At 37.8% G+C, this 23,994-nt stretch overlaps 1 protein-coding gene and 1 non-coding gene across 4 annotated transcripts in view; one reads left to right on the top strand and one right to left on the bottom strand.

Annotated features, from left to right (window-relative positions):
• Positions 1-23,994, bottom strand: part of SIK3 (SIK family kinase 3) — a 244,763-nt gene that overhangs the window by 123,844 nt on the left and 96,925 nt on the right. The window lies entirely within an intron of this gene.
• Positions 18,232-18,338, top strand: LOC141572628 (U6 spliceosomal RNA). The gene has a single exon (XR_012497936.1). It is a non-coding gene; the product is annotated as a U6 spliceosomal RNA (small nuclear RNA).

Genomic DNA, 23,994 nt, shown 5'->3' with positions numbered 1-23,994 from the left:
CCAAGCATAGTTCCTTTAACTCTTACTTCATTTTTGCAAGCACAGTAATGCTCAGAGGGAATGAAGTTGAAAAAAAAAATAGTGGTTTGTGGGGACAGAGTCCCAGAGAGCAGTTTCCAGGCTCTCGGCCTCACGTGGAAAGGTGCTGGCTCGGGTAGTAGATGGCCGGCAGCTGTGGCTAATTGACCATCAGCTGTAACCAGTTAGCCAATTAGCCCCTGATATAACTGCTGCGGCTGCGCTAGTTGGTGAGTTGAGTCCGTGACTCGAGCCGGGTCAGTCAGGTCGGTGGGTTGGCAGGCAGAGAAGCAGACAGCAGGTTGCAGGTCGTGTGACTCCAGCCTCCAGTGAGACTATAGTGCCGCCAGTGAGACTATAGTGGTATGACTCCCCTACCTATGGCTCCGTGGGTGTTCCTTTATGGCCTAGCCATATCCTGCGTTCTTATGTGGGGAGCGGGACTAGAGACCCCGCAGGCCGCCCCGCACCCCAAATGGCACAGCGAGCAGGGTATGGCACTGGCCAAAGATCTCCGAGGGATGGTAGAGCAGTTTCTGCGTGTGAAAACGCAGTCTTGGGAAGCCCGTGAGGAGCAGCACCAGAGATGGGAAGCGCAGTCTGCCTGGAAGAGATGTGACCCCTCGGTGAATTGGTGGTCCTCTCGAGCCTCCAGATGGCATGCCACCCTGTTGGCCATAGCAGGCATCACCAGCTTTTTGGTAGGCTGCTGCTGCTGTAGGCTCCAAGGGTTTGTGGACATCTTACACCAAGGCCTCCACCCAATCAGACACCTGACACAGTGAGCAGGATTCCCACCAGGTAGGAATGGAGTCTGACTCTGGGCAGGAGGACGTGTGGCCACCACACAGTGTGTCGTGTCCAGTGGCCACTGTTCTCAGGAATTGGACCACCAAGGAGGGGTGGGAGGACATGGACGGCTCTCCGGCCAGTGTGGAGAGGGCCCTGCAGGCTCTGGCTGAGCGGTTGCCGGAGGAGGCGAAGGGTATAGCCGGCCACGTGGGCTGGATGTTCCTCACAGCCTTGAGTCTCAACACGGAAAATGCGCTTAATGAAATGGCCCAGGTGCCGGACCAGGTGTCCCGGTTGGAAGCGCTGGAAGCTCGGGTCCACCTGTTAGAAGAGGGGCCCCACAGTGGAGACTCTGAGGTAGAGGCGGAGGAAGCGAGTAGAGACAATGTAGCTCCCAACCCCCAAGCCCGGCCAATCTTGAAGCAAAAGGGGCCAGATGACAAGCGTTTTACAGCCAGCATGAGAGATCTGGTTGTGGATACTGCACCTGCAAGTGCTTTTGGATCCTTGGTTGCCATTCTTACGCCCCATGTGGGGCGACGGATCCATGAAGTTACAACTGCCATGGCCACCCTAGGGGATGTTGAAAGCCGGAGGCGACGGAAATTAAGATAGGAGGTCCGTGAAGTTGAGACCTGGAAGCCCAAATCAAAAGTAAAGGGGCGAGGTCACGGGCCTCAGAGGGTAGCACGCGCACAGATGTGGGGTGATCTCCTGGCAGCAGGGGTCAATCAGGAAAAAATAGACTGACAACTCAATGCACTCTTGTTGGAAATTTGGAAACAGTTGTGTCCGGAACAGCAATTCTGGAGAAGCCTAAAGGAGAAGTCTGGGAAAGTGCGACCCGAGTCCCTCCAGGACTTCATGTGGCCGCTTGAAGCCGACTCCTTTCAGCTTGATTAGGGGTGGGGCCAAGATACCTGGTCAGAGGGGACGAGCAGGGACCGGAGGCCCCACGTGGAACTGTCCCTACATCGGTCTCCTTCTAAAGTGCAGAGGGTTTTGGCCCTAGTTGACACTGGCACAGACTGCAGTCTTGTCTATGGAAACCCAGAACTGTTCCCCAGACCAGCAATCTGCATTGATGGCTATGTGGGAAAGACTGTGACTGTAAAAGCTGTTTTCTTACCACTGGGTATAGGAAGGCTTCCCCCTCATACCTACAAGGTTTATGTCTCCCCCGTTCCGGAGTATATTCTAGGGGTGGACGTGCTACATGACCTCAGCTTACAGACATCGGTAGGAGAGTTCCGTCTCTGGATCCAGGTGGTAAAAGCGGTGACACACGGGCATGCTCACCACCCTCCCCAAGTGTTGCCACAGCCCTGGTGCGTGGTTACAGTGCGACAGTACTGCCTGCCAGGAGGGCAGGAGGAGACAGGTGGTACCCTAAGAAGTCCAGGAAGTCTGGCTGTGCCCAGAAGGCCTGGTGGTGCCTTTAGAAACCCTGGCTGTGTCCAGGATACTGCATTCACCTCCAGGCTCCTCGCACAGGGACCATCACAGAAGACGTCTGTCGCGTAGATTGTGAGGCGAGAGCCTGTAGGGGTGGAGTGTGGGGATGGAGCCCCAAAGAGCAGTTTCCAGGCTCTCGGTCTCATGTGGAAAGGTGCTGACTCGGGTAGTAGATGGCCGTCAGCTGTGGCTAATTGACCATCAGCTGTAGCCAGTTAGCCAATTAGCCCCTGATATAACTGCCGCGGCTGCGCTGGGGAGTCGAGAGAGGCAATCGAGTTAAGTCGGCCGGTTGGCAGTCAGAGAAGCAGACAGCAGGTTGCAAGTCATGTGGCTCCAGCCTCCAGGGAGACTATAGTGGCATGACTCCTCTACCTATGGCTCCGTGGGTGTCCCTTTTTGGCCTAGCCTCATCCTGCATTCTTATGTGGGGAGCGGGAGCTGAGACCCAGCAGGCCGCCTCGCATGACAAATGGCGCAGCAAGTGGGGTCTCCCACACAACAGGTTTCTTCACAATGGGCAATAATTCACTTGCATATCCTGACATCACATTCACAGGCAAGACAAGGTAGAAAAAAACCAATGAGCCACGGAAAATTTCAGTGTTAAGATCAAAACAAGCCACGCTTCCTCCTCACCCATCGGAAACAAGTAGGTCTCTTAATTCTGGAACATGCTATGACAAAAGGACAGTACCACTTAGGGAGAAAATGCAAAGACTACAAGTGCTAAAATTCCTCCAAAAAGAAGAAGAGCACTCCTTTAAAGAAGTATGCAGATGTATGCGCAATAATTCCACAGAACACAGTACACAGGCTGAATGATTTTAAGAAGGGAAGATAAAAAATCATGACCATGGGGAGAAAAGTTCATTTTTCAATATTCTTTTAAGGAAAGAAGCCGTACTTCTCATTGAAATGTCTTAAAACTTAGGCAGATATCAAACGTTTTACCATTGTAAATTATTTTCAATGGAGTTGTTTTTACATTAATTTCTGTACCTAAATTTTTATTCTCTATTTCTATGACAAAGTATATCTACTCTAGATCATTCCTGGCTGAGATCTAGGATCACTTTATGGTCTACCTCTGTGCTGTTCAATACAGTAGGCACACATGTGACTATGAAGCCCTTAAAATTGGATAGTCCAAATTAATGGGCTATAAATGTAAAATACACACCAAATTTCAAAGCCTTAATATCAAAAAGAGAATGTAAACTATATCACTGATAAATTTTATATTGATTACATGTAGAAATAATATTTTAGGCTAAATAAAATATATTATTAAAACTAATTTCAATAAAAAGGTAACGTATGAAATGGCAGAAAATAGTTGCAAACCACATGTCTGATAAGGGGTTAATATCCAAAATATACAAAGAATTCATACAATTCAAGAGCAAAATAAAAATAAAAATAACCCAATTTACAAATGGGTAAAGGACCTAAATAGACATTTTTCTAAGGAAGACGTACAAATGGCCAACAAGTACACGAAAAGGGGCTCAACATCATTAATCATCAGGGAAATGCCAATCAAAACCATAATGAGATACCACTTCACACCTGTTAGAATGTCTATTATTAAAAAAAAGAGAGCGAGAGAGAGAGAAAACAAACACTGGCAAGGAAATGGAGAAAAGGGAACCCCTATACACTGCTGGTGGGAATATAAACTGGTACAGTCACTACGGAAAACAGTATGGTGGTTCCTGAAGGAATTAAAAATAGAACTACCATATGATCTAGCAATCCATATATATACACCCAGATGTATACACTTCTGGGTATTTACCCAAAGCAAACTAATCATTATCTCAAGGAGATATCTGTACTTCCATGTTTGTAGCAGCATTATTCACAATAGCCAAGGTATGGGAACAACCTAAGTGTCTGTCAACAGATGACTGGATAAAGAAAATGTGATAACCATGTTTCCCTAAAAATAAGACCTCGCCGGACCATCAGCTCTAATGCATCTTTTAGAGCAAAAATTAATATAAGACCTGGTATTATATATTATATTTATATTATTCATATCATATCATATCATATCATAGACCTGGTCTTAAATTATATTAAAGTAAGACTGGATCTTATATTAATTTTTGTTCCAAAAGATGCATTAGAACTGATGGTCTGGCGAGGTCTTATTTTGGGGGAAACACGGTATATAGATACCCACATGAATATTATTCAGCCTTAAAAAAGAAGGAAATCCTGTCATTTTCAACATGAATGAACCTGGAGGGCATTATGCTAACTGAAATAAGCAAGACAGAGAAAGACAAGAAATATACCACATGGTATCACTTATATTTGGAATCTTAAAAAAAAGGGGGGCGGAGAGAAAGAAGGAAAGTCAAACTCAGAAACAGAAAGTAGGTAAGTGGTTGCCAGGGGCTGGGAGGTGGGGGAAATAGGGAGAGGTTGGTTAAAGTGTACAAACTTTCAGTTATAAGATGAATAAGGTCTAAAGAGCTAAGGTAAAACATGGTGACTATAGTTGGTTAACACTGTATTGTGTAATTGAAATTTGCTAACAGATTTCCTCACCAAATGTCCTCACCAAAAACAAAACAAAAACAGAAAAGGCAAATATGTGAAGTTATAGATGTGTTAGCTTGAGGGGGGAATCCTTTCAGTGTATACATGTATCAAATCATCACATTATACACTTTAAATATAAATTTTATTTGTCAATTATGCCTCAGTAAAGCTGGGGAAAAAACAAATAATTTCCTGTTTCTTTTTACTTTTTAAAATAAGATTTTAATTTATGGATGTGGCCCTCAATTTTAGGACAGCGCTGGTTTAGATAATGTCAACAAGCTACCAGTTGAAGCAGGTATTCCATGAAAATGATTTCTGAAATACTTGACTAAATATTGAGAATTGCCAGTTACCTATCTTGAAGAAATTTGGCAGGTTGCAAGGCACGCAATGCTCAAACATCTACTTGGAAGAGAATCTTACGGTCTCAAAAGTTGCATTTCAAGAACTCAATTTAATTCCATTAAAAAATGTTTATTGGACAACTGGTTGGCTTAACAGGGCAGTGTCCTTTTACTCACTAGCAGCTACTCTCGACAGGGGTCCCGTGAGAGAATTAAGTTTAACTCTTAAGACAACAGTTCTCCAATTCTTTGGTCTCACGACAGCTTCTCTTAAAAATTGAGAACCTTCAAAGAAGTTTTATTTATATGGGTAATGTCTATCAATATTTAGAAATTGGATTAAAAGCAGAAATAGAAACAATTTTTAAAATATAACAATAAACATACAATTCATCAGCCATCAGAGTCATTATATCATCATACATCATGTAGTCTCTCAAAATCTCCACTATTCAACTGAAAGAATGAGATGATAACTGAAAATAATGTTTGAATATTTATGTAAATAATTTTGACCTTAGGGACTCTCACTGAAGAAGTTTTGAAGATTCTGGGGTACATCTGGAGAAAACTCTGAGGACAACTGCTCTAAGGCATCATTATATGTAATGAATTAACTTCTCTCCTATATATCTAGAATGCTACCATCTTTGGGAAAACTGCGAAAATAGTCAAATTCTTTTCTGTAGGACTTAATTCTTCCTATAGGGTTTAATTCATTCCCAGTTGAGCATGGCTTCTAGAAAAAAAATCTAAATGCCTTTGTAATCAGCCTTGATGAAAAAACTTGTTTCTTTTAAACGTACTAGAAAATAGAATTGTCATCAGAAAATAGGTTTAAAGAAACCCCAAACCACCACAAACTACAGAAGCTAGACTCTAAGGCTAAATCTGTCAGGCACTACATGGCCATGTGTGAGGACAGAGTCCCAGAGAGCAGTTTCCAGGCTCTCGGCCTCATGTGGAAAGGTGCTGGCTCGGGTAGTAGATGGCCCTCGGCTGTGGCTAGTTGACGGTCAGCTGTAGCCGGTTAGCCAATTGGCTGCTGATATAACTGCCTCGGCTGCGCTGGTTGGTGAGTCGAGGAGAGTCGGTCGGTTGGCAGGAAAGCGGACAGCAGGTTGCACGTCGGTTGATTTCAGCCTCCAGTGAGACCATAGTGGTATGACTCCCCTACCTATGGATCCGTTGGTGTTCCTTTTTGGCCTAGCCACATCTTACATTTTTATGTGAGGAGCGGGAGCTGAGACCCCGCAGGCCGCCCCGCATGACACCATGCCACATGGCCACGGTCGGGATGTAGGTTGGCCATATTCTTGGGAAGATACTGACCTCAGCACTGGAACCAACCAAGAAGGAGTCTATGCATTAGTTTGTAACGAATAGTCAAATTACTAAGGGGCAATAGTAATAGTCAAAGTACTAAGGGGCAAAGTGAAGGCATATGTCTAGAAAGAACCAATTATTCTATCCATTTTACACACCAATCACAACTGTTTCTGGGAAAACATGCACCTGTCAAGCCTAAGGAATGATTGAGATGTTAGGATTCTAGCCAACTCCAGACAGGGAGACAAGACCACTAAAGATAAGGGACAGTCAGCTCTCAATGAGCCCCACAGGAAATAGTTTAAAATATCTAGCTGGTCTTTAGGTAACTTTTATTTTTCTATACTTCTCTGTTTGGACTAGGGTTTCCGGGCGGGAATTCCCACCCATTCTGAGGAATTTTTTCCGCTCTCCCATTCCTGAATCCCGAGACATAAACTGTTTTCTGTTCTCCACGATGAATCGTTTCCACAAAGTGACAGCCGATACTACCAACAACCTGGGTTCAAGGAGCTGATTTTCCCAATTTCCCGACCAACTTTTCTCGGGATTCAGGAACAGGAAAGCGAGAAAACTTCCCGAGAATTCCCTTCAGGAAACCCTAGTTTGGGTTGTACTACCGTGTTTCCCTGAAAATAAGACCTAGCAGAACCACCAGCTCTAATGAGTCTTTTGGAGCAAAAATTAATATAAGACACGGTCTTATATTATACTAAAATATAATATAATATTATAAGTATTATAATTATTTTAATATAAGACCGGGTCTTATATAAGACCCGGTCTTATATTAATTTTTGCTCCAAAGGACATTATTAGAGCTGATGGTCTGGCTAGGTCTTTTTTTCGGGGAAACACGGTAAATAGTAAAAAAAAAACAACAGTTCATGCAGTTACAGTGTCTGGTGGATAGAGAATTGAAATCTTACTGAAGAAAATAAACCATGAAACACGCATTATTCTTGGAAGCATTTCTAAGGTACAATGCGGTATATTGTACGTAATTAATAAATAGAAATTTTCTGGTGATCACTTGGAATTCAAGGCACAAAAGGGAAATTTTTAACACAAAAAGAGAATTCCCATCTGGTTAACATTTACACTCTCAGAAAACAGAAGTCCTAGGAGGGTCTCTAACATAACGGGCAACTCTCTCAGCCAAACTGACGTTGCTATTGTTGTTGTTGTTGTTGTTGTTATTTTAGCATTGACACAGTGCCAACAATATTTATATGTTTTACAGAACAATAAATCAACCTCTAGCCTGTAGGTTTACCACTTAAATGAACTGGACAAAAAAGATATTTTAAAAAGGGAGCAGGGGGAGGGAGTAGAGAAGAGAAAGGTAAAAATTATTTATAAAATATCAGTACCCATTCCATTTTCAGTTATTTATTTTAGAGTGACCAGATCTCTGAAGTTTAAGGAGATTTAGAATGAGACTGATGGCTTAATTCTAAGGCAGAGAACTCTTTAAAAGGAGGCCTGAAGCCCTTAATGGAAGGGCAGGAGGGGTAAGAGCAGGAAGGAGAGGGCCCAGAGGAAAAAAATAGGCAAACAGGATGGTTTGAAAAGAGAGGAGGGACTAGGCAGAAAAGCATTAGCGATGGGGAAGAAAAGGGTAAGAAGTAAATGGTTTAACAAGGAAGGAAGTTCAAAGTGGCTACTAAAGAAAGGATAGTATCTAAGAAAATGGTACAATGAAAAAATGATTGTTAGAGTAATATTTTAAAATTAAAGGAAAACAGGGAGCAGCTGTTAGCGCTAGGAAAAATTTAAAGTCCCGATGGGAAATTAAGCTATAAAAGATAAAATTTCAGTCACAGAGTAGAAAGATTAGACATGTGGGTAAAGAACTTGGCATTGGCCTGAACTGTGAGATTAAAAGGAAGAAAGCTGAATGACTTTCAAGACGAATTTTCTTAATGAAGTACATGCTACTCTTTCCTGGGTGCCAGCTCGTAGGTAAAAATAACACAGACTCACAGGATTGTGATCGTCCCAAGAATAGCATTTGTCAAGGAGCCTGTGTACTGTTAAGCACATTTACATGTAGTACCTAGAACACTCAAAGCTTTTTAAAGCACCAGCTGGAAAGAGAGCTAAACTCAACTGGCACAGCACAACTTTCTTAAACTTCCCCAATGGAGATTTATTACATCAAGTATCTTGCTAACCATACAATGGTAGTGCTGTTCCTGGTGAACAAGTCAGCAACAGTTCATATTTTAAATTGTCTTAAATTATATTAATATGCCCCAAGGCATAGTAACATAGCCTGCAGTAGTAGCAGGAGGTTGAATGAACCAGGGAAACACAATCACAGTTGAAAAATTATCCTAAATTCCTCATCTCTTTACATTTTCCAATTATTTGGTAATGAAGACTAGGGAAAACAGGAAGCAATCTCTATTATCAGATAGCATCTCACCCTCCCTATTTCTGAAATTCTTACATCCTTAGAACAATTACTGTGAGGTAATTGTTCGTCAAGGTGTACTCCTCTGCCAAACCACGCATTTCTAGTATAAATGGCTATGACACTGGCTGTCTTCTTGGTGGCAGCCCAGAGTTAAAATAAAAAGCCAGCTTCCCTGTGCCTATCAGGAACACCGCATCAAGTACTTTCTGACGGGCTTTCCTAATCACAGCTGCACACCATCGGTGCTGGCAGAAAATGCCCCTCTGGGGTTCCATCCAAATGGGAATATTTTCTGTGATGGCTTTTTGCATTTATTCTGGCTTCAATGAGTTCCTTGTATTTAGCAGTTATCACATGTTCAAATCAAACATTTTATTTCCGTAATGAATGTTTGTGTTTCATGTGCTGCACAGTGAAGTTTAACTAACTTAAATCACTCCCCTGGAAAGTGTAATGGTAAACATTAATTAATTCTCAAATTTCTGATATTTATCTTACAGATGGGAGGGGGACAACTGATAAACAACAATGCCATAGGGAAAAAATGAAAAACTGTTCCATTAAAACATATTATATTATCGTGTTTCCCCAAAAAGAAGACCTAGCCGGACAATCAATTCCAATGCATCTTTTGGAGCAAAAATTAATATAAGACCCGGTGTTATATTATATTACATTATATTATATTATACCTGGTCTTATATTATAATAGAATGTATTATATTATAGTAAAATAAGACCGGGCCTAATTTTAATTTTTGCTCCAAAAGACGCATTAGAGCTGATTGTCTGGCGAGGTCTTATTTTCTGGGAAATATGGTATATATTATATAAAATATATTATAGCTATCATATATATGTTAATATTATACTGACATTAAATGTAAAAACACAACTACATGAAGCATGGGCTTACCATAACAGAGTTAACATTTAATAAGATTCTTCTTCCTTTCTCTTAGTAGGGGTCAGAATATGCATCTTAAATTCTGACCTATGATGGTTCTAGTTCTAAATTGATATTATTGTATAAGCATAGAATTTTGAAAAACTGCTAAAGTAGCACCAAAGATTTTACTTTGCTTTGAAGTTTTAACCATTAAAGTCACTGTAATCATTAAATTTAACCATTTAATTTATTAATTAATTTACTAAGCAAAAACCAACCTGTTTGTTGGGCCCTCTTTTGATATAACAACAATATTGTTTTTAAGCCATTTAGTATGACCTCTAAAATTCACCACCAAAGAGACCCAAAAGACTCTCCAGACATCAGAGAGAGCTTCATTTAAGATAGATATATTTGCATAAAATCTTTTTTAAAAAATAACAGACCCCAAGAAACTCCATCTAGAAAATCACAAGGAATGAGATTTATGAGATGAGAAGATGAAAGAAGAATACAGACAGCTGGAAAGAAATAAAATGTTAATTGATAATAACTTCATACTAAAAATAATTATCCCTTCACATTTGAAAGTCCTTTTGAATTTTCCCAAGGTCTTTTGGTCACAGATTTCTACAGAGATCACACTGGCATTGTTTGAAACAAAGTCAAAGAAAACCCTCCAATAAATCAAATGTACTTTTCTGAGTAGAATATGGCACAGAATAAAGAGTTCAGTGTAGGGAAGACTTAGAAACTAACATACGCAGTAGTTGAATCTTTTTTCCCCTCTGAACAAAATCTTGTATTAACCTTAATATATAAGATGGGGGCGGGGGGACGACTTATTCTGGTTAACCTTGGGTGAAAGGGTCAGAGACAGACAAAACTGTTTAGCACGCTAGGGCTCAGGAGAATAATTTGGAAACCACTAGGACAGCAAAAAGAACACTGGACTGAGAGGTATGGGATCTAGAGTTCAATTCTAAATTCCATTTCTAAGAAACATCTGTGACCTTGAGCAAATCACCTTACCTCTAATAGTCCTCAGGGTCCCCATCTATTAAATAAAAGGTGTGTCTGTATGTGACTCAAAAGCAGAGTTGTCAAAACAAGGAACTCACTGTGCCCATTCCTAATTAGAACTCTAAGAGATTTGGGTTTTGCTTCTTTTAAATTTTTATTTTATTTTTTTATGTTCTAAGGTTCATTCGTGTAAAATAAATCAGAATCACTAGATAACTTTCAATCTTTAACAATTAAAACATTCATACCATCTACTTTTATAGTACTATATAGTGTAGGACCATATGATAATAAGCAGAAAGATACATTTACCACATTTGAGATAAACTTGGTGAATAAGCTTTTAACTACCTTTCTTACTTATATTAAACAGCAATATAAGTATATATAGCAGTATAAGTATATACAGCAATATAGCTTTTAACTACCTTTCTTACTTATATTAAAGTAAAACATAATACCGCTGATTACCTAGGAAAGCCTTGGCTTCTGCAACTAATATTTTCACTATTGGTAAAGTCAATGTCTACTACCGTTAATAATACTATGACTAAATAATGTTGATATTAATTTCCATTTCACTTACAGAACAAGCAATGATAAACTAAATGTTATGCAGGCCACAATTAAGCCAAAAGAATTAAACTGTAAATTACAACTTAACTAGGAAGAAGCTAACACAGAAACAAAAACACAAGTCTGAGAATCTTGTATATGTTATCCAAATTTGATAGTTTCCACTATAAGAAGAATCTTAGAAATCAGAAAATTGAAGTGTCGAGTTTAGTTCGTTTTATACTTTTCGTGTTTTAGACAAGTTTATTCCAACATATTAATAATAAACATAAGAATGGCTAAAATATACTGAGAACGTAATATGTGCCAAGGTAGCGATACTTTCTGAAACTTTTTTATTATGAAAAATTTCAAATATATACAAAAGTGGACAGAGTAATATAATTAAACCATAATCAATTAACAATTATTAACTCAAGGCCAATTCTGCTTCATCTATACTTCCAAAATTCTAATCACCGTATCATTTTATCTGTAAATATTTTAATATGTATCTCTAAAAGGATTCATTCTATTTTTAACACATAACCATAGACCCACTATCACACTTGAGAAAGTGAACAGTAGTTACAGGCATTAACTCTTAATCCTCACAACAACCCTATGAAGTAGGTACTATCATTCCTATTTAAAACTGATACCCCAAGGAAGTATTTTGCCCAGGTCATACTGTACTGAACAGCAGAGGCAGGATTTGGAAGCAGGCATTTGAAGTCTAGACCCTGAGCTTTCAACTACACTGTTTTGCTGTCTCTCAAAACTAGATTTTATGGTAATGAGTTCTTACATATGGAATAGAAAACTAACAAAAAAATGAATGACAGATACCAGAATTCAGCAAAATTTTGAAACAAGAAAAATATATCACAGTACTTCCACCTCTCCTCCAACTTCTTTCTTTATCCTCTGCTGGTATACTCCATGAACAGCTCTACCTTCCTTCATTTAACATAATGCCAATTATTATAAGGTTTATACTTTTCACAACAATGAGCTCTACTGGGTCAAACTGACATTTGGGCTGTACTCTGTAGCTAACTTTCACCCAACAAACTCACTGGATACAGTTGTACTCAAAATTAAACACTCTTTACAGAAATCATGTAAAATGTAGCAGACAGACCCTAGGTGACAACCACTGATGATATCACACACACACAATGATACACATATTCAAGAGCTGTAGACAAGCTCTCTAGAACCTGAGGACGGCCTCCAGCCAACAACCAGCAAAAAGCCAGTCATAAAGCCACAAGAAAATAAATTCCGCCAATAGTCTGAATGATCTTACAAATGGGTTCTTCACCTTTTGAACCTGGATTGACATTGCTTCTCCACACGAGAAGCAATCCACCCAACACCTTGATTGTACCTTTACGAGTCCCTGAGCACAGGACTCGGCTGAGCCACGCAAGGACTACTGACCCAGAGAAACAGTGAGATAGTAAATGTGCGCTGCTTTAAACTGTGAAGTTTTTGCTAAGTTGTTACACAGGAATAGGAAACGAATACGTTATGCTTCATTATAACGTAGGTAACTTTCATCTCTGAGAAATTCTAGGACAAGAAAATCTCTTTCACAATTTATGGTACAGAAATCTAGGAGTTTCAAAGAAGAGTATAAGCATGAGAACAGAACTAAAGCTCTTTCATGAGCAAAGCTCTGGCCCCACTGACAAGTATTCAAGCAAATACATTCTATATAAACATAGGTAAGTTCTCCACTGGAAAAAGCAAGCATGCCAGACTCATTAGTTTTCAAATCAGTTACTTTACTTTTGTCAAATGCAAAAATGGTATCAAAAGCATGTGTACCTTAAAAAAAAAAAAAAAAAAGCATGTGTATCTAGTGACTTCTAAAGAGGACAATATGGAAGGGGGTTAGTAACTTTACAGTGGAGAAACCTGACAAACAGGACCTTGGCCAGGTGCTCAAGGTCAATATCAACAGTAATAAGTCATGTACCTTTAATAAGATGTGACAAAAAGGGCACTTCTACATTTGTGGTCTTCTTCCCTAAGACCCATGACCGCAGTCTAATCATGACAAAGATATCAGACAAATTCCAGTTGAAGGACATTCTACAAAACACCTGACCACTCTTCCTCAAAACTGTCAAGATCATCAAAAACAAGTCTAGAAAACTGTCACAACCAAGAGGAGTCTAAGGACATATAATGAGTTAATGCAATGCTGTATCCTAGATTGGATCCTGACACAGAAAAAACATAAGGTAAAAATTAAGAAAATCTGAATAAACCATGAACTTCAGTTAATAATATGTATCAATATTGGTTCATTAATTATGACAAATGTACCACACTAATGAAAGGTATCAATAATAGGAGAAACTGTATGTGAGGTATTTGGGAACTCTGTACTGTAGAGAACGACTTTTTGCAAATCTGAAACTATTCTAAAACAAAAGGTTAATTGTATTTTTAAAACAAGCACGGGCATCTATCTCATTTCAAACTTCATAATGGAATACGCTGCAATTCTGGCACTATGACCAAGTTCAGTCTCAAACGATTTTGTCAGATAACTTACATTTAATGCCACAGACACCATACCAAATAACAGTTTTTTATTTGAGTCTCAATTCAGATAAGCAGAAAGCTCAATAAACTTAACATTTTACATTAGACGTATATCCAGGATCAAAATGAATTTCCACCTGAAGAATATTTTAGAATTTTTTTAACTACTAAATAATCCTTTTTCTTTTTCTTTTTTTACATAGTTTTGTGAACCGGATAGCAAGTGCTGAGAAATAACTTTTCTCAGTTAAATTGCTTCCTTTTACTTAATAATGTATGTTAAAGAACTCATCATGATTTTTTGTTTGCCTTTTTTGACAGAAAGTCAAAACTAAGTGAACTGTGATAGCTATAATTAACCTAAGTTTTCAGGTAAAATATCCATCTCCCTTCTCCCCTACACTACTTGGCTCTTATTGTTTGTTTGTTTGTTTGTTTTAAAGTTTAGCCTCTCGGTCTTTCACTAAAGATAACTGAAATTCTTTCCAAAAGTAGACTTAAAAAAAAATTTGCAAGTATTTAGCCAGAGTAAGGACAAGAAATTCTTAAACAAAACAAATAATCACATCAGTATTTCCTTGTATTCTAGTTAAAAAAAAAAAACAGCTTTATTGAGATACTATTCACATACCATATAATCACCCACTTAAAGTGTACAATTAGATGCTTTTTAGTACATTCACAGGGCAGTGCAACTAATCACAGCAATCTAATTTTGAACATTTTGTCCCCCCTAAAAGAAACCCTGTATCCATAGGCCATCACGAACCATTCACCATTCAACTCATCCCATTCACCATTCAACTCATCAGCCCTAAGCAACCACTAACCTACTTTCTGTCTCTAAATCTGCTTATGCTGAACATTTAAAAAAATGGAGTCATACAATATGTGGGTTTTTATTATTCTCTTCTTTCATGTAACATAATGTTTTTTAAGGGGCACCCATGTTTGCAGCATTCACTACATTTTACTGCCAAATATTATTCCATTGTATAGAAATATTGCTTTTTAATTATTCATTCATCAATTGATGGACATCTGGGTTGTTTCCACATTTTAGTTATTAGGAACAATGTTCAAAGTGAAAGACAGCTCACAGAATGGGAGAAAATGCTTGCAAATTACATATCAGATAAGGGATTTGTATTCAAAATATATACAGAGGGTGCGAAAAAAATGCATACACATTTTAAGAAAGGAAAACTGCATTACAATTGTAATACTCAATATGTACCGATAACAAAAGATGAATACAAGTCACGTTTGACTTCTGCAATTATAGGAGGTACTCAAAGTGGTTACCATCAGCCGCCAGACACTTCTAATTATGACGAATTATTGCTTGAGCAACATTGACCAGTGTCTACTTGCATACGTTTTTTTTTTTGGCACCCCCCATCCCCCCTTAAAGAACTCTTACAACTCAAAAGACAATCTTATTAAAAAATGAACAAAGAAGGTATACAGCTGGCCAATAAACACATAAAACGATGCACAACATCACAAAAGATGCACAGGAAACGGAAAGAAACACAATGAGATACTGCTTCACACCCACTAGGATGGCTATACTAAAAAAAGACAGACAATAACAAGTATTGAAGATGTGGAGAAATTAGAACCATCTCTTGCATTGCTGGTAGAAAAGTGAAATGTAGCCACTTTGTTATTTCCTTAAAATTTCCAAAAATATTATATACAAAGTTAACATATGACCCAGGATTTCACATGGAGTTAACATATGACCAGGATTCCACTCCTAGGTATAAATCCAAGAGAAATGAAAACATATCCACACAAAAATTTTATATTAATATTAAGACAGGTAGAATAAGAGGCCTAATTTCTAATTCTAAGGCTGCAACCACTGACCTCAAACTTGTGGATAAATCCTCCTAGTTTCATCTTCTTCCTAGGCATGCTACCTACTTGGTAAGGTTAACATAAAGAAACTGTAAAAATTAAATTCAAAATATATTTACTGGAGGATTTTGTATGCAAGAATACCTACCAAAAGGTTAATTAAGAACTAATATTTGCATTAACAAATTTCTTTCCTCAGAGAAAGAATCACTATAGGGTTCCTTCCAACAACACACTCACAGAAATTTTCATTGCAAATAAATACATCGTACAAACCATAGCTCCTTATGTACTTTTCCATTCCACCCCCACCTCAAGATAACCACTATCCTAAAATGTGTTATCATTCCTTTGCTTTTCTTTACAAACTTACCATACAAGTATCACCAAACAAGCTATTGTTTAAACTTGCCTGTTCTTAAACATTATGTAAATAGAATCATAATTATTATTTTGACTCTTTTATCCGTATTCTATTTATAACATCCCTCCATTCAGATGCAGGCAGTAGTAACTAGTCTACTTTATGCTAGTCATCCTTTTATGACTATACCACATTTATTCACCGCTTTACAGTTGCTAAGACATTTGAGTTGTTTGCATTTATAGCTACTAAGAACAGTACTTTAAATTTTCTTATACATGTCTCTTGGGCCATGAGTGCAAGAGTTTCACTAGGCTATATACTTAAGAATCACTAAATACAGCCAAACCATTTCCAAAATGGTTGTATCCAACAGTGCGACTGTTCCCACTGTTCAGTATCATCTCCAACAACTGTTATTTTTTATTTTTCCCAGTATGGTGGGGGTTGAGGGACACATAGTTCCTCACTGTTTTAATCTGCATTTCCTTGATTACTAAAAAGGTTGAGGATCTTCTCATGTGTTCACAGACCATTTGTTTCTGCTTCTGTGAAATAAACTTATGAGTTTTCTATTTCCTTTTTCCTATTTTTTTTTTTTTTAATTTGAGGTCTTTTATATTCTGGGTAACAAACTGTCAGTACATCTTCTCATATTGTAGCTTATCTTTTCACTCTCTTTATGGCCTTTTCACTCTATCGTCTTTTTTTTTTAAGTAAATTTTTTATTGAACTATAATGTCTTTTTGTAAGTAAATTTTTTATTGAACTATAATATACACAAATGGGACCAAATTATGTGTACCCCACATACACAAAAGCAATTTGGGGTTCTCAATAATTTTTAAGGACATAAGGGGTCCTCACATCAAAATGTCTGAGAACCACTAAATCGGTAATATACATGGTATCTTGTCATCTTCTATGTCACTAAACCTCATATGTCCTATCTCTTCTCTCTGTACTAAATTCTGGAAATTTTCCTCAAATACATCTATCTTTCAGTTCACTCTTGAACTCTATCCAATCTGTATCATCCTTCCATTGTGTTTTTCATTTATGTTTTTTATTTCAAGAAGTTCTACTGAGACTGAGCTCTTCTTTAAGTCTTCCTCATCTATTTTGAGGTTCTCATCATCGTATCATATTTTTAATCCCCTTCTGTATTTCTTTAAACATCTATAGTCTTTACAAGACTGATGGTTACTGCTAATGTTTGAGTTATCTATCACTGTGTAACAAACTACCCCAAAACTTAGTGAATTAAAACAACAATCACTTATTTTGCTCACAGATATGCAATTTGTACAGGGCTCATAAAGGACAGCCTGTCTCTGCTCCATGTGGCAACACTAGGGCAGCCGGACAGGAGACTGGAGGATCCCTTTCAAGATGGCGTACTTACAAGGCTGGCAAGTTAGTACTGCTGTCAGCTGGAAGCTTAGTTGGTGCCATGGGCCTGAGGCCTCCGTTCCTCTCCACGTAGCTTCTCCATGGACTGTAAAGGCTTATTTACACCACAGTGATCAGTTCCAAGAAAGAGTAGCCCAGGAGAATACGGAAGAAATGTGTGGTATTTGTATGGTTTAGCCTCAGAAATCACATATATCACCTCTGTCATTTTCTTTTGGTCAAAGCAGTCACAAAGGCCTACCCAGGTTTAACGGAACAGGACAGAGGCTCTATTTCTTGATGGTAGAATAGCAAGAGTCTAGAAGAGCACATGAGTCAGGAAATCCTGTTGCAGCCATTTTTGGAAAGTGTAATTTGGAAAACACATCTAACTAAGTTGCTTGTTTTCTTATGCATGCTCACATTTCCTGCAACTTTATCTATAAAAATTCTGTCAGGCTGGTCTATAAACTGCGTTTCTAGAGAGGCTTGGCATCTTTTATACTCCTCATTCACCGAAGAAGTCACCTTTCTGGGCCCCAGGTTTATATGGGGCAGTCTCCAATATGACCTCCCACTCTGCTTGGACACTACTTTTTCTCTTGTTTCCCCCGTTGCTCTAATCCTATTAGATGCCCTCAGCATAAAAAACCACTTTCAGGTGCTCGCTTCGGCAGCACATATACTAAAATTGGAACGATACAGAGAAGATTAGCATGGCCCCTGCGCAAGGATGACACGCAAATTTGTGAAGCGTTCCATATTTAAAAAAAAACAAAAACCACTTTCAGTGCTTATTCTACCTTACGTAATCATGCTTTCTATTCCTTTCGAGGCCAATTGTTTTTCTAACATGAGCTCCAGCATTTTACCTATCTGTTACACGTATGCATATTTTTTCCTTCATTTAAAAATGGTCTGACCAGAAGGAGCGTCTCTGCACATCTAATCTACCACATTATTGAAAAAGAAATTACTCATCATTCATTTTAAGCTATTTCACGTATTAAAAAATGACAATTTCAGTAATACACCTATATTTTTAAAAGGCAGCTATGTAAATCATCATATATCACTCGGATGAAAATGATTTGGAAAATGTCTGTAATTAATACACTTCCAATAAAGCAAATCTGAGGGAATTTAAACTTATTAGATACACTAACTTCTGCCCCAGACTCTTCAAATCTTTTAAATTCGACTGGGGTCTCTGCCCCTGTACAGATTTTAAATATGGTTTAAAACTGGATCACAACCCAACAAAAAGGAAATTTTATTGATAAAAAAAACAAAACTATTATCTAGGGCCAATGTCTTAAAAAGAGATAAATTCAAGTTCTCTTCAGCAAAATGAAAATGAATTAAATGGATTTAATATTCACATTCACTTTTTTTTAACAGATACTCTTACAGTCAATTTACTGTAACTTACAGTAAATTACAATCAAGGCTCAAACGAAGCAGCAGCAATTCATGAAGAAGAAAAACAAAGAGGTGTAAGCCACTGGTATAAGAGCCTTTAAACATTAGCTCTCCCTAGCATGCTAAAAGCAATGGCTATAAATTACCATATTCCCCAAAATATGACAGTCAAACTTATATCCCAGAGGAGGAATGGCTATTACAACTATTAGTCGGCACTGACAGGAGACTTAACAGCAAGTCACTGAACAGACCATTTATTGTTCTTCATCTTATGCAATATGACCTTTCTAGCTCAGCCTGCTAAACATCACAGTGGTCCATGAGGAGAAAAGCCACATGGAAGCAAATTCCAAAATGTAATTTACCCTACAGGCATCATGCATTTCCAGATTCTTCATCTTACTTTGCTCTGCTCCCCTCTGGGTCATAATAGAACTTGGCAGTTTAAAATTTGCTATGTATAAACTCTGGAGTCCAGATTAGAAAGCTCAGCAAAGTGTGTATTTGCACTGGCAAAAGTGGTTGCTTTGTGCACTGATTTGGGTTTGCTAACTAGGATATCTACAATTTAAAAATAAATAAATAAATAAAAAACACACACAAAAAAACACACACACACACAAAAAAGGCACGTGTCATACACATCCCAACACAGGCTTGTAAGTCTTCTGAGATCATCCTCTCCATACCAACAGAATACCAAGGCCATTATGCAATCTGTGGTTTCTTTTCATAATTGAAGAAATTAATAGCTTTGGATACAAAACTTAGATAGTTTTACCCTGAGATATTCTGTGTATAGAATCCAAAAGTACCAGTTACCAGACTCCCAAATCGGGGTCTATAAAAAGTTCTTTTCATTTCACTAGCAATCTTTCTTCATAGCAAAACTTCAAAAAATGCCTTTTGTAAGTTTTCTACTTAGGAAAAGAGTCTGCAACAAACCCCACCCCTATTGTATAGTAGTTTGCATGTACCATGTTGATAGAATTCATCTATACTGTATTTCATTTCACACCTTATTGATAGTTCTTTTCCTAATATTAAAATCCAAGAGTTAGGCATCATAACAAGGTAGAGAGTACACAGGATACATTTAGTATATGAAATATTATGAAGTTTAAAAGGGTTAAACCTGGAAGAGGGAAATGCTCTGACTTATCCTCTGAATTACAAGTAATCTAACATATGCAGGTCGGGGGACAAAGTTACATTCTACAGTGTTAGACAATGTCTGTCAATCTAATCCCTAACACAGTAACGGCTTTTCCCTTCTGAGTAATAAGGGTATTCATATAAATTAATTACAGTGTAGAAGTTAATTAATTGATGTTACCCTTGTAAATTAATAAGAGTTTGCTTGTCCATCTGGACTTCAAAATGCTAGTCACTACAGAGATTCATTTATCTTAATCTGTTTTGGTCTGCTTTACATCAAACTCTTTTACCTCCATTTGCTCACTTGTATCTTTGAAAGTACCTTCATATATGTCAAATAAAAACAAACAAGAAACTTAAGCTTCTACTTATTATTCTACGAAAAATGGGGTCTTCTTTTTAATAGAATTTTCATTTATTTAGAGCAATAATGAACATGCATAAAGAGATGCTGTTGTTAAAAAAAAACTTTTATATTTTGTAACACAGTCCCTTAATACAAAAAAAGGAATCCAACTAATATCTATTCAATAAACAGAATAATTATAAATAAAAGGTTACTCGTTTCCCCCTACATAGAAACTGAAGAACTTAAAAGCATTAACCTCAATGTATTTCAAAAATACAAGCCTTAGGGAGAAAATGAGTTTATAATTTCAAGTACCTCTAACTGTCAAGTCACATGACCAGATCTGGGTTTCTATAGGCCTCTATTAGCTCACTTCAGTTAGGGAAGCAACCCATCAAGAGCATCAACCATTCTAGTGGGGGGAAAGCATCAACGTATTTGTTACATTTTGAATACTCTTTTTGCAGTCCACTATTCCTCTTTTCTCTGAAGAACAATTTTTAAGTTACACTCTAAACTTCTGGCTTTCAATGTCAAGTAGACACTCCCAATGTCATTAAGAGTGCAGAAAGAGAAAAGCGCCTAGGTTTGGAGCAAGAGAATGAAGCTGGAATCCTAACTCTGTCACTTAGTGTCTTACCTGTAGAAAAACTACTTAATAAAGTTGCTATAAAGGTTAAAACATAAATCACCTAGAACAGGAGCTGGCAAAGAACAGGTAACTAACAGACTGGCTGTCTTATTGTTGTTATTATTACTAGTACTATTATTATGATTCTACATATCCCTGATCAGGCAGGCCCTACCCTGTTTCCCAGTAATTCCAAATTTGTCACTTTCAAGTCCTCTAATCAAACTCAGACCCCTAACTTTCAACAGTCTTGTGCTTGACAGAGAAAACAAACATGAAGAATTCCTTCAGTTGCCTTTACGTCTCTATTCATCTTATGCACCCAAACTTGCCTTTTCTTTTTCAACCCAGAAGAAGCAGGTATTTCCTCCAATCTCAAGCCAGTAATAAGTGCCCAACAAGTGACCTCCACCAACCTTTGTCCTGAATTCATTTTATGGAACCTATTCAAATGAAGGTTGAAATGTGTGTAGCCATTTTAATTTGTTGAAACAAATTCCTGGCCAGCATCTAGATAGAAACTTATATAACGTATGGTTTTATAAAAAATATAAAAGATAGACTGTTGTTCACGTACATTTTAGGGACAGGATTGAATATATTCTCAGAGATTACATCTGCTTTCCTCCACCCAGCAGAAACAAATATTAAAATAATTCTTCGAGAATACTACTCACACTCTCAAAGGAATCTTCTGACATCTGCACACAGGATCCTTAGGAGAGAGGTACGAAAGAGAATAAACATGTGGTAGAAAGTCCTCAACACAGCCTGCTCTAATGAAACCCACCAATGAAATCCATGTTACAGGAAAAATTTGACTTGAGATGCAAATATTTATAAAAACTATGGTTTAAAGGCCATCTATTTTTAGGAGGGGAAATATGCAGCAAAACTAACATAGCAACAAACTAAAATGCAAGATGAGACGATAACAGTAAACCATTTCAACCAGAATAAGAAACTGTACTTTCAAGGATTGTTTTTCAAATGGTAAGTATTCATTCTTTACCTCTAGATGTTAAAGAATCATTGTACAGAGAACAAAGTGTATGAAACACCATGTAAACACCTATGAACAAATCTATGTTTGGTTGTTTTCACAGAACTTAGCTGTAGTTTGGGTGGTACAACTCAAAGTTGTACCTTACAAATATGTAAATATGTAAAGGCACAGAACCTAATGTTAACACTAGAAAGATCCTAGGAGATATTTTATTCTAATTTAACCCCTTTGTTTCAGAGATGATGAAACTGGAGCATTGAGGGGATAAGTAAAATCTAAGTACAAAATAAAAGTTTGAGATACTAGCATATAAAAATTCAGTAACTTTCTAATATACCAACATTAATTTATAGGAAGATGTGATGATGATGATAATGATTTTTAGAAGAACACACTCACAATAGCCACGAACTATCAGAAGTGGGGGTGGGGGTGGGGAGGGGTTTACAAAACTGTGTGAAATTTTTATGGAGAAAACTACGAAACATTAGTAAAGAACCTAAAAGAAGACATATGTCATGTCCATAAACAGAAATACCTAATATTGAAAAGACCTCAATTCTCCCTCCTTTCTTCTAAGTAATCTACACTCTAGTCTCTTCCAAATAAGACTAAAATAAATAAAAGGATTTCTTCTATGTTGTGGGTGATAATGGCAAAGACACACAGGTGCAGGGGCAGGGCTGGGGGGAAGGGGGGAGGTATTAGGATAAAGCAGTCATCTTTCCCAAGCACTTTAAACTTTAAATGCAGGTTTCTAGTCTATAATACCCAGCCAGCGATGCCTTTCCTTCTATATTCATTATTTTGCAAGTTCAAATGTCCCTCAGTGGACTGTCTTTCCATACGATTCTCTATATTTGCTTTTAAAATCAGTAATGGCTTTTAAAAATGCAAAGAGAAATTTGGAAACAATGGAGGCAGGATAGAAAATAATTTAACATGTAACTTTACAGCTCACCATACACTTATTTAAAGTCTACACAAACTTGCAACTCAGTGGTCTGCCACTACACATCCACTACACATCCTGAAAACAAGCAGGGTGTTGCTGGTTCAATACCCATACAAACTATCCTTCTAAATCTCTAAAGATCAAGAAGAACAAGGTCAGCCCCCTGAGACCCCCACTACAGTATCATAAAGTCCTAATAAAAGTTATAAAGTAAAACTAAAAGCAACCCAACTTATTTTCAATTAGTATCCTGGAGAAGGAACTGAGTAAATTAAAAAGAAAAATCAGCGTTGACCCTGTGGAATTGTTAACTTCCTATTACTGTGGGCTTCCAAATTAAAACTCAATGTATAGATTGTCACACATGAAGTAGGATAAGGCAGGACAATTAACAACTGTAAATCTTTAACCTAAGCAAGATAGTTTCTTCCTGACAGTTTAACTCAAAAAGGTAACTAAAAACACATATTAGGCTTAAGGTTTAAACCCTACTATAAACTGGAAAGTAAGCAACTGAAACTTGTAAGAGTAATTTCTGAGTCTCTTAATATTTCATTACACCAGATCCAAAGCAGCTGAAATTTAAATTTCAGCTTGGATACACTGGCAAAAGACTTTTTTCCCTCTCACTGAGAAAAAGTAATAATAAATTGGAAAAAGTAGACATTCTATGAGAAGGCAGTAAGACGGTCCGTGTTTTAATGGCACAGTAACGTAAACAGGCTGCGATGACTGAACACATTAACTGTGAGAGCTTCGTGGCAACAATACAACAGGGCATTTACCCACACCAGGCACTCAGTGGTCCCGACAAGCCAGGTACCAGCACATCTGCACTAAGTCTACAATTCAGAGGTAAGAACCTTCCTAAATCAAAAACCCACTATGGAGGTCAAGTGT

This window comes from Rhinolophus sinicus, linkage group LG06, assembly GCF_036562045.2.
Source record: "Rhinolophus sinicus isolate RSC01 linkage group LG06, ASM3656204v1, whole genome shotgun sequence".
Taxonomy (NCBI): Eukaryota; Metazoa; Chordata; class Mammalia; order Chiroptera; family Rhinolophidae; genus Rhinolophus; species Rhinolophus sinicus.
This window is presented reverse-complemented; position numbering and strand designations above follow the sequence as displayed.